Source organism: Cololabis saira, chromosome 14, assembly GCF_033807715.1.
Source record: "Cololabis saira isolate AMF1-May2022 chromosome 14, fColSai1.1, whole genome shotgun sequence".
In the NCBI taxonomy this organism is placed as follows: Eukaryota; Metazoa; Chordata; class Actinopteri; order Beloniformes; family Belonidae; genus Cololabis; species Cololabis saira.
In genome coordinates, this window is record NC_084600.1 from 41,291,122 (window position 1) to 41,303,685 (window position 12,564).

The following is a 12,564-nucleotide window of genomic DNA, read 5'->3' on the forward strand; positions in this document are numbered from 1 at the left end:
CGCCCCCCCAGAGATCTCTGGCGCCCCCCCAGGGGGGGCCCGGACCCCAGGTTGGGAAACACTGTCTTACAGTATCTAGTATCTAGTGCATTGAGTTAAATCATGTAATCACTTTGTATTTGCAATTGTATAATTAGGGCCCGAGCACTGACAGTGCGAAGGCCCTATTGTATCTGTAGGAATTGTTCTTGTTTTTCTTCCGACGAAATTTTTCCCCCTAAACGTGCCCCAAAACTCAACAAATTTTGCACGCAAGCCAGGCCTGGCGAAAAATGTGATATTTAATGGTTTGCATTAATGGGCGTGCCCTAATGGCTCAACAGCGCCCCCTAGAAAACTTTGTGCCTCAAGCCCCACCATACGGTTTGACGTACATGCACGATAATCAGTACACACCTGTATCATGTCACAACTTAAAGAAAAGTCTCTTGCCGCCATGGCGGAAACCGAACAGGAAGTCGGCCAGTTTGAATTAATCATGTAATTTTGGCGCAATTTATGCCATTTCTTCAGCCGCTTCTTCGCCCGAACCGTAACGTGCACCCAGGTGTGTTATACATCAAAATGTGCGTCTCCATCTTGTGATAACGTGCATAACTTTTCTCAGTCAAAAGTGTTACCGTGGCGATGATAGATGCCAAAAAGCGTGCCCCCCCTTCATCTGATTGGTCCATATTTGATAGTTCCTACTTTCTACCATAACTTTTGAATGATTTGATATAGAGAGTCGTGGGTGGTGTCATCATCATAACTCATCAGTTTTGAGTCTTTGACCTTTATTGGTGAAAATTACACGCACGAGGGCCCGTTCATCGCTGCTTGCAGCTTTAATTCAGTGTGTTTCTTTTTTTTTTGTGGACCCCAGGAAGACTAGCTGGTTGCTATCCAGCTAATAGGGATCCTTAATAAAATCAAATCAAATAAAATAAAACTTCACCTGGCGAACAGAAGCGTGTCCACTCCGTCTATCCAGACACCGAGATGTGGGACGAGCTCTGGACCTGTTGGGGAAACCCTCACCCCAGTAAAGGGGAGGTGCGTCCGTCACCTCACTAAACCAGAATGTGGTGTGTTTGGACGTGTGTTTGTTCGTAGGTGTGCATGCACATCATCTCTGGAGTTTTCCAAAGCAGAACGTAGCTAGTATATCAGTGACTACGTTTACATGCAGTGAAAATTCGGGTTAAGGTCAATATTCCAGTTACTGAAACATTGGGAATAATCTGTTTCCATGCGTGAGCAAACAGGGTTATCCCTGTTTACATGGTGATTAATCATTTGGGATATCTGGATCAAACCACCAACGCACAGAGAACGTCATGATACAATTCCCGTCATTTCAGTTTCTTCTTCCTGTATCCAAATTCAAAACAACAACAATAACAGCAGCACGGCGGATAATCAACAGCCCAGTAGAAGTCGTCTTTTCCAGCGTCTTCCAGCGGAGCTTGATCTGGTCTGGCGTTCGTACAAATGCTGCTTTGCGCAACTTTTCGCTCACCTTCTTGTAAATCTTCTATCCCGGTACTTTCTACCGTCTACAAATGCAGAAATGTTCATATCCTTCATTACATTTATGAAGTGATTAGTCTCCTCCTGGTCTTGTGTTTTCCGTGTTTATAAGAACTTCCTGGACTCAAAAGAGCAAGATTCCTTGCGAAAAGAACATGCACAGAAAACAAATTCCTGTTCCTTTTGATGGGGATATCCCGTTAGGCGAATACATGACCAAATATTCGGGTTAGAAAAGGAGTAACCCAGGGGTCATTTTTGGGTTTTTAAAAACCGGAATATGAGCAAATTCGGGTTATTCAAAGGGGTTATTGGTGTTTACATGGCCGTGCAAAACCCGGGTTATTGCTAATATTCGGGTTAGAAAAGGCTTATTAGCTGGGAGTGAATTCGTGAAAATCATGCACAAGTTTTTGATATTTGGCATGGTGTTAGTTATGGACATAAGGTTTTCAAAAACCACCGCAAACAAATTGGGACGGCCCCCTAGTGGCCGGTTTGCAGAAAATTTCAAATGAATCAATAAGCGAGGCGATAGAGGCAGCATTGTAGGTGTTAAGTGAGTTTAAATATGCACAGCTGATGTTTTTTTGTGTGGTGTTTTAATAAAATCCTATTCTTTCACTGTGACTTAGTTCTGAGGTTCTGTTCATCTTAAACCTGAATGACGTCACTGTTCTCACCCAATCAGATTGACACTACAGTGATAGTGACCTGTCCAATAAACAGAAAATTACGTTCCTTGGGGGTGAGAATAGGGGTCTAGAGCCCTATACAATATTTTTATATGACTTAATTCATAGCAATATGGAGTTTTTTGGGCAAAAAATTACCTTGAAAATTAAATTTGACCTTCGACATGACCTTGAAATAGGAAATTTATCTCAGAATTGAATTCCTAGCACCAAAAAAGTAGAGAAAGTGACAATATACAAGAATCTAGGACTTAGAGAAGCTGAGATAAGACCTTTGGTCTTTTCGGCGGGAGCCATTTTTACTTTTCTGCAAACCGGCCACTAGGGGGCCGTCCCAATTTGTTTGCAGTGGTTTTTGAAAACCTTATGTCCATATCTAACACCATGCCAAATATCAAAAACTTGTCACCAAGTGCAGAATCTTTAGGATTTTTGACATATTCTCTCCCAGCTGTATTGACTGCAAGGAAACGTAGTCACTGTTCCTACATACGAAACTAGGGTCGCCACCTTTCAGAAATAGAAATAAGGGACGCCCTGATTTCAGCAGCGCAGGAGCCAAAAGAAAAAAGCCCCAAAACTTCTAAACTGAATAAAAATGTGTTTATTTTTATATAAAATTTTTATATAAAAAAACAAAATGCTTTGATTTAAAGTTTAAAGTGCTTTAATAGCATTGAACTTGCATGACTGTATAGACAGCCAACCATACTAGCAACTGAAATAGCCTCCTATGCTACGTATGTCCACATCAGCCCAGATGTAGAATATTGCTACAGGTGAAGAATATGGTGTAAAAGTTAATTTATTTCAGTAATCCAACTAGAATATGGTGTAAAAGTTAATTTATTTCAATAATTCAACTAGAATATGGTGTAAAAGTTAATTTATTTCAATAATTCAACTAGAATATGGTGTAAAAATTAATTTATTTCAATAATTCAACTAGAATATGGTGTAAAAGTTAATTTATTTCAATAATTCAACTAGAATATGGTGTAAAAGTTAATTTATTTCAATAATTCAACTAGAATATGGTGTAAAAGTTAATTTATTTCAATAATTCAACTAGAATATGGTGTAAAAGTTAATTTATTTCAATAATTCAACTAGAATATGGTGTAAAAGTTAATTTATTTCAATAATTCAACTAGAATATGGTGTAAACGTTAATTTATTTCAATAATTCAACTAGAATATGGTGTAAAAGTTAACTTATTTCAATAATTCAACTAGAATATGGTGTAAAAGTTAATTTATTTCAATAATTCAACTAGAATACGGTGTAAAGGTTAATTTATTTCAATAATTCAGCTAGAATATGGTGTAAAAGTTAACTTATTTCAATAATTCAACTAGAATATGGTGTAAAAGTTAATGAAAATACGGTACAAATTGCGTCCCGTATTAGTTCAATACGGGACGCAACATTTTTTTCTCAAATAAAGGACAATTCCGTATTTTACGGGACGGGTGGCAACCCTATATGAAACGTCAAAGCAAAGTGGAGACTTTGAAGCAGGAAATGATGACTTCAAAACAGAATCAGGCTACTGCGTTTGTTTTGGCAACTATTTATTCAACAAGTTCCTTTTCTTACATACAAACCTCTAAATTGAATAATAAATCCCACAGACAGTCGGAAACACCCCCTTTTTCCGGGGCTGAATACCAGATCAAGCTCTGGCTGTACAGCTTGATGTGAAACCCGTTCTTCTCAAGTACGGAGAGGCTGAACTAACATACGTCTAGCTCTAATCCTGGTCTTTACTGAGCTTTACTGTGGATACTTCATATCGGGGGAGACACAGCGCCTTCAGATGCCTTCCATCTAGAGACTGAGATACACAAATGTGGTTTGCTCAACAAAACAAAACAAAACACGGCGGAGGACAAATGATGTGATATGAAATTAAAATTGATTCTAATTTAACAAAGTGTCTTGGAACTAAAGATTATTTGCAGCATATTTCTAAATCTCATCATTTCAAGTTGGTGCTCACATGAAAAGTGTGTTTCCTACGTGTGGATAGTCGAATGACAGCAAGGTGACAGAGTTACTGAAGAATCACTGAATTACTTTTATTGACATTGTGGTAATCTTAAACTCAACAATTACATGGTGTCAGCCTGCAGGGACGAGTGCGGTGATAAGTGCTCACAGGTCCCCGTTTTTAAGACATGAAAAACAAACAGAAGAAAAAAAAACAAATGAAATATATTCCTGAGATGCAAAAGAAAAGAAACAGAGATTGAAGGATAATAAGAGCGGCACATCGTGGAGCCGCTGGTGCGGCCGTGCAGAAACTGGTGCAGAAACTGGGCTGATTAATATGTGCAGAAGAAGAAGAAAGAATCACACGTGGAGGGCCGGGGGAGGTGCAGTCGGACGTTGCCACGGCGACGTGACGTCACCACAGCTGTTGAGTGTTTGCATTAACATCATGGTTAAAAATGATAAATGTTAACTATTAAAAAACAACCAAGTTAACAGATTATAACCACAGCAACACTGCTTTCATGTCCTTTCACCTTCAACGGGTTGATAATAAAGTTATTATAGGCCTCTAATTTCTAAAACTGGTCACAAGTTCAACGCACAAATGCTACGGAAGAATATTAGAGCCAGGCAGGAGAAAAATACAAATAATATTTTAGAGGAGGACGATCTTTTTTTCGTTATGCACTTTGAGAAAAAAGTCGAAATGTCGAGAAAAAAGTCGAAATGTCAAGATTAATGTTTACGTACAATTTTGAGAAAAAATTCAAAATGTCGAGAAAAAAGTCGAAATGTCGAGAAAAAAGTCAAGATTAATGTTGAAGTACAATTTCAAGAAAAAAGTTTCGTGAATAAAGTTGAAATGTTGAGAAAAAAGGCAAAATTTCTACTTTATTTCATGAAATTGTATTTCAACATTAATCTCGACATTTCAACTTTTTTCGCGAAATTGTATTTCAACATTATTCTTGAAATTGAGAGAAAAATGCTAAAGTACAATTTCAAGAAAAAAGTCAAAATTCGTGAATAAAGTTGAAATGTTGAGAAAAAAGGCGAAATTTCGACATTATTCACGAAATTTCGCCTTTTTTTAATCGAAATTGTATTTTAACATTAATCTCGACATTTCGACTTTTTTCTCGACATTTCGACTTTTTTCTCGAAGTGCACAATAAAAAAAATCTTCCCCTCAAATATTTTTTGTCCTGCATGGCCCTAATACTCTTCCATACAAATGCACATATGTCTACACTGCTTCATAAATGTTTTTTTTTTTTTTTAACCACATTTACTCCACTTTTTTCGATTAAAGAAGAACTAAATATAAAAGTTATTAGGACGCAGCACGGCCACGTCAGCCTCAACCTCAACCAAAGCAATGGCGGAGGCTTCTGATGGGCTTCGGCATACCCCTAAATAACGTTTCTTATTTTTTAAAGCCAATGAAATCATCAATAAGGGGTTGGATTAACAGTTGAGCGTTCCCAAATGCTGTCACAAAACCCAGAATTCAGTCTGGGAATCAGTGTCAACAGGAGGTACAATTGTTCAAAAAGGCCAATGATTGTGCATGCATTGAAAAATTAAAAAAAGTTGTATCTTTGAATCTTTGTTGGGTTAAAAAAATAAATAAAGAAGAAAGTAACAAATAAAAAAAAACATTTGGTGAAAAGAAGAAAAACAAAGTTTTGGGGGATTTCGCTCCAATTCCTACAAACTTATGCCAACATTGAAATCGTTAAATTGTTCACAAAATTGAATGCAATTTCATCCCAAAATGACTGCCAGCGTCGTACTGCTTAATCTGCCACACGACTCGCACCTTCAGCGGGGGGAAAAAAAAAACATCTCTTTGGAGCCAGGAATTTATAAACACATCATCCAAGAAAATGGACTTCTGCCCGGCGAACGCGGCTCTGCAGCTTCGTTAGCCGCAAACCGCCGCAAACCTGCTGCCAGCAGGAAATTAGAGGCCCATGATTGAATTAATATTATCCAAACTATTATTTAGAGGAAACAAGGGGGAGGCAATGGTTTTTAAAGCTTAGTTTCAACTGACAACAACAGAGAAGGACAACTAACAGAAAACAAAGTAGGAGATACGTCTCCACAGTAAAGTAGTGAGTGGCGATACGAGGCAAAGTCCTGGCCTGATGGTCATAAAAAGCCATCGCAGGTACGGTCATGTCAAAACAATATTTACATATGATTTTCATCAAGAAAACAAAGCACAAATTAAAAAAAGGTCCAAAGAAATACCCATCAGATTGATCAGAGTGCATAATCACCAGCTCAGAAAACACTCCTAACCTTGTTTTTATCTTAAAAATGTCTTTAGAAGGACGAATTTTCTTATTTCTAAGACTGATCCAAAGCCAAAAAAGATAAGAAAATATGTTTGACACCATCAGTGATTTCAGACACGATGAGCTGAATGACATAGAAAAAGAGGAAAGAGACGTTACATCATTGTGACAAATGCATCTACGCACACGATGTAGGAGATAACATTTGTGAAGGGCAGAGCTCGTCTAGAGCTCGCTATCCCGGATCTACACACGGTTTGCTGTGGTGAAGACATCACACGTTTCATTTTAATACACAACCTAAGTCCTACTTCAGTGGTGTTGACCTACTAACTCCCCGTAAAGCAGCTCGAGCTGCGACACGCACAGAAAGACCTTACTTTCTGACCTTATTTGCATAATGTTGTAAATTGGCCACCAAATTGGAAACAGCTGGGCCCCCTTTTTTAATTGCCCTTGGTAATAAAGTAGATTAGTGCCCCGGCTTTTAAGTCTTTAGGTGTTTATCGCTCTGTTACAGGAGCATAAGTCAGCCAAATTCCTGCAAACTGATGAGAGAAGAATGCCAAGGATGCATGAAAAGAAATAAAGTTGTTTACTGCGTCACGGTCGACTGGATGTGTCAGGGCTTTTTTTTCTTGCACGTCAACGTGAGGGTTCTCCTTGTGTTATGTTTCCCGTTGTCAATGTCTCTCCTGGATTTTTCTCCCATTTTTTTTTGTATTTTAAAGATTTGGAAAAGAAAATATTTAATTAAACGCACGTTTAATTTAATTGAACTTATTTACACGCGTTAAAGCAGCAAACGTTCACTACCGGCCTCACTGAACTGTGTTAGCGTTTGTCCTTCACATCTGTAGCGCTTGAGGGGCAAGAAACCAGGGGCGTCAATTGGGTATGGCAAGGTACAGCAGCCGCCACAGCTCGGCTTCAAGGGAAAATGTAAATGTTTGTTTTTTAAATACATTTATGGAATTACTCTTTGTCTATTTGTATTGATTATTCTATTAATTAATACATATAGAATAACTACAAATGCAAATCAGAACAACATGATCAATTTCACTAGTTATTACACTGCAAAAACTCAAAATCTTAACAAGAATATTTGTCTTATTTCTAGTTAAAATGTCTAATTTTTAGTCAAAAAAAATCTCATTACATTTAAGACAAGACTCAAAAACAACAATTTTCACCTGTTTCAAGTAGATTTTCACTTAAAATAAGTGGAACAAGATTTTTTTGCTTGTAATAAGAAGATAAATCTTGTCCCACTGGAGATATTTCTACTTATTTCAAGTGAAAATTTACTTGAAACAGGTGAAAATGGTCAAATAACAACTTATTTTTCTGGTGATGACTCTTGTTTTAAGTGTAATGAGATTTTTTGACTAAAAATGAGACATTTTAACTAAAAATAAGACAAATATTCCTGGTTAGATTTTGAGTTTTTGCAGTCAGCGAGACTGCATTTGAAAAAGTTCCAATTTTCTTAACCACACAGATAAGCTACATAGCAGACTTCTGTGATGAGTATTTGTGGGGGTGTTGATTGATACTCTAGTTAAGTTCTGTGACTTGTAACCTTGCCATACCTTAGCTTCCACTGAATTGACGCCACTGCAAGAAACCCGCGGCTCTCTCAGACGAAAATACCTCCGATTGTGGTTCTGTTTTTCCAGTAACTTCAGTGCAAATAAATTAAACATGAAAAAGAGCTCAACAAAAACATGCTAATGTGTATTACAAAAAATGTAGTTCTTACACATTATGTACATGCTTCGCACAAAAACAAAACACCTTTTGTCTTAAAGTCTTCTAACAGGATATATGCAATGACATGGGGAAAAAAAAGCAAATAGAGAAGGTGGCTAATACACAAATTTGAAGGAATACAGGAGTCCAGAATTTAACAGCAATTTTCACAATCAACCACATTTTAGCAGACACAATATACAGCAGGGAGCTCGGGACGACTTCAACCAACGTGTTAGACCCCCCCCCCCTAAATATAAAAACATGATTTAGCTTACAGTTTCAAAAAGATGAACTTTTCTTCTTCCAGAACTGAATCAAAGCTGTGTCATCTCTCTGCTACGCATCTGATTAGAGGAAACGCTCCCGAGGCGTCCCGTCGTTGGCAAAGGAACAGAGCAAAGTCTTTCAGCCGCTTTCTTGTGCTTCTCTATTTGTCTCCGGTTTTTGTTTGTTTACTTCTCAAATGAGGCCCCTGCAGATCCTGTGACCCGACGCTCGCGCTTCTGCGTTTGCTCTATTTTCTTTTTTTTTTTTGGAGACCCCCCCCTCCACCGAAACGGAAGTGCGCTTCAACGGAGAGGGACTGAGTGGAAACAGCAGTTTAACTAAAGTTTTTAGAGGTTTTATAACGTGAACGTGGCAGTCGAAGTGGTTTAAAGAAGTGAAAGGAAGGAAATTACTGAATTTATTCTCACCTATGAGCCGGTAACTGCTGAGCTGCCGAGGAACTGATCAAAACCCCTCAAAGATGCACACACACACACACACACACACTCAGGCCCCGTTTACACAGAGCAAAAACGGAGGCGTTTTCATGCGTTTTGGCCGTTCGTTTACATGAAAACGGAGCTCAAAGTCACCAAAAACGATCATTTCTGAAAACTCCGGCCAAAGTGGAGATTTGCAAAAACCCCATCTTCACGTTTGCTTGTAAACGGAGGAAAACGGAGATTTAGGCTTCAGAACGTCACATTATGCGACAGAAACGTCACCAGCGTCATTTGTGCGACCTGTGTTTACAATCTGTTTGGCCACCGTCAATATTTTCTTGTATTTTACCTGTTTTATATTCTAAAGTCAAACTTAAAAGTAACACCACTTCTCTGTCACTCTTTTGGAAGTAACTGGCAGTCGAGGCTAATTTATGGTTCCGCGTTACACCAACGCGTAGCCTACGGCGTAGGGTACGCGGCGACGCGCACCGTACGTATGCTACGCCGTCGATTTAACGCGGAACCATATTATTCAGGCTTCACACGTGTCATTTGTTGACGTTTTTTTCCAGGATTCTGATTGGCTAGCATGACTTTATCTTCTCGTTACACTGCCCCCTGCAGGTTTGGCTGCTCATAGCACCTTAACAGCGTATTTATGCGGGTTCATGTAAACAAGGATATTTTTCAAAACGTAGAGGGGGAAATATCTGTTTTTGTAAATACCCGGCTATCTGTAAACGGGGCCTCAGGCACACACACACACGCTCAGGCACACACACACAAAAATACAACACCTCCTATAGAGGGAATGCGCATGACGTCACAGATGCGACTTCACAGCGGGTTACGCCCATAGACATCTATACGTAGACGCCCCATCGAGTGTTCTTGCCGCTGCTGCGATACGTCAACGACGCCGCCATATTGGATGCTCAAGACTGCGCTGTAAACTAATACAAGTAAATGGATTTATTTTCATAAAGCGCCTTTCTACAAAGAAATGTACGTTTTACGTCTCATTTATTCATTCACACACGCACTAATGTACTTGGGAAACAGTTAGGCACCAAATATAATATATTTAATTTTCTCAGATGGCAAAAATAAGAACTTTATTGATCGCACATAGGAGTAATTCATGTTATATCAGCTATAGAGAACAAGGTAGTGCCGGAAAACAATATATATCCCCCTCACAAAAATAAGGAAAATAGAGAAACATATTTTCTCATTAACAAAACATGTTATTTTAATGTCTGAAAAAGGGTTCAAATGTTATTATGTTGTCGGAAAAATGGTTCAAATGTTATTTTATTGTCTGAAAAATGGTTCAAATATGTTATTTTGTTACTTGAAAAATTTTAAATATGTTTCGTTGACGTACATTTCTTTGTAGAAAGGCGCTTTATGAAAATAAGTCCATTTACTTGTATTAGTTTACAGCGCAGTCTTGCCCCATCCAATATGGCGGCCACGTTGACGTACAGCTCAGCGCTCGATGGGGCGTCTACGTATATATGTCTATGGTTACGCCCACTGAGTGGCAGAAAGACTGAGTGGCAGCGTAAACTTTCATTTTGAGCAACTGGAAAACATAAATGGAAAAGAGCTGTTGTGAGATCGACTGTACTCATAGATTTAGCAAGAAATCAGAGTTATCGTTTTACAGACTACCGAAAAATAAGCTTAAGAGAGACAAACGGATTGCTGCAATTCTCAGAAACAACTGGATTCCAGGCACCGAAACATGGATTTGCGGTTCCCATTTTGTATCAGGTAATGTTGGATTTTTGGGTAGCTAACGTTAAAAGGTCAAATCATAAAGTTCAGTGTCCTCATCACTTTAATTTCACCAACAATTCCTGCCTTGAAGTCGGACCAAGCGTCAAGACTTTTGTAAGCCTTCAAGCTTTGCTTCGTGTATTTCCCCAGTGTAGAAATTAAGTACATATAAATATCAGGAAACTGGATTCGTGGCCAAATATTAATGTCCATGGACCACTGGTTCTTGGTAACTGTACCAAATATTAATGTCCATGGACCACTGGTTCTTGGTAACTGTACCAAATATTAATGTCCATGGACCACTGGTTCTTGGTAACTGTACCAAATATTAATGTCCATGGACCACTGGTTCTTGGTAACTGTACCAAATATTAATGTCCATGGACCACTGGTTCTTGGTAACTGTACCAAATATTAATGTCCATGGACCACTGGTTCTTGGTAACTGTACGAGTCACTGTCAAGTCCAACTGGCTTTAATTTAAGCCAATAATCGGTTGTTATCCCGTCTTCTCCACTAGTTGCAGCTGTTTTTGCCACTCAGTGAGAGTAAGGGGGCTGGTCCAGTGGGGAAGTGACGTCAATGCATTCCCTCTATACGTACTGTAGCTTCTCTCGGTTGTATCTAGTAGTAAAACCTTGCGGTTGACTGTACATTTTACAGTACTTAAAGGCAGGGAAAGAGATTTCTGGATGGATTTCCTCCCTCCAGAACCGCCCAGTAAGACACAACCCCACGATCACGAACTGCAAAAAACTGCAGGTTTTTCCAGCCGACCGGGTCAGAAACAGTCCCTTCCCTCGCCTTTAAGCCTTTAAGCCTTCAGTGACTTCACAGTAGGGGTGCCTCGAAATTTCGCGATACAAAAACGTCACGATACGTGTCGTGGAGGTGACAAACTGTAGCGCGATATTGAGTTATTAATATGAATATATTGTGTTTACTAGTAACATCCTATTGGTGCAGCGGGATCACGTGACGACCTCGACCCGCGGACCAAAATCTGACTCCGCTCAGAAGAAACTAGTACCGTTTTGCGGTCCTGATCACGGGACTCTAGCGGGTTTTGAGAACTTTTACTCATAAGGTGAGCATGAATCAATCTTTTTTATGATGTAAAGATTGTGTCGTCTCCAAAGGTGGAGGATGAAACGATAACAGGTTCACGTTACGGCCTCAGGCTGGAGCAGGTGAAGCTCTGAGCTCTGGCACAAGATAAATAATAAAATCTGAGTTTGGGACTTTTCATAGTTTATTTTGGTTGTAAATTTCTGGAAAAGAAAAAAGTCAAATCATACATGAGAGAAACTATTCAGTTTGTGGCAAAATATTTGTACTTGTCTGAAACTGAAGATGCATAATGCAAACCTGACATTTACTTTTAGTTCAGTTTGTGGAAAATGGTTGGCCTGGCTTTCTCTTTAAAACTTAAACAGTTATAAAGCATTACAAACTGTAACAATAGGGCAAACGCACAGCATTGTTTTGTATTTTTTTCCAGTCATATGTTCCTCATTCAAGGTTGTTAAAAAAATACTGCTAAAATATCGTATCGTTATTGTGACCTCAATATCGTGCATCGTACCGTATCGTGAGATTAGTGTATCGTTACACCCCTACTCCATAGTGATATAACCATAAACTAAACTCTTTAAGGTGAAGGTTTGAAGTAATTCCAGTCGCTTTAAGACGGAGGAGACGGCTTCTCTCCGCTCAGTGAAAAACACAAACTACGGGAAGATGAAGCTAAAGGTGTTTCTCTAAAGTTTAAACTGCAGCCTGCCAAGTCCAG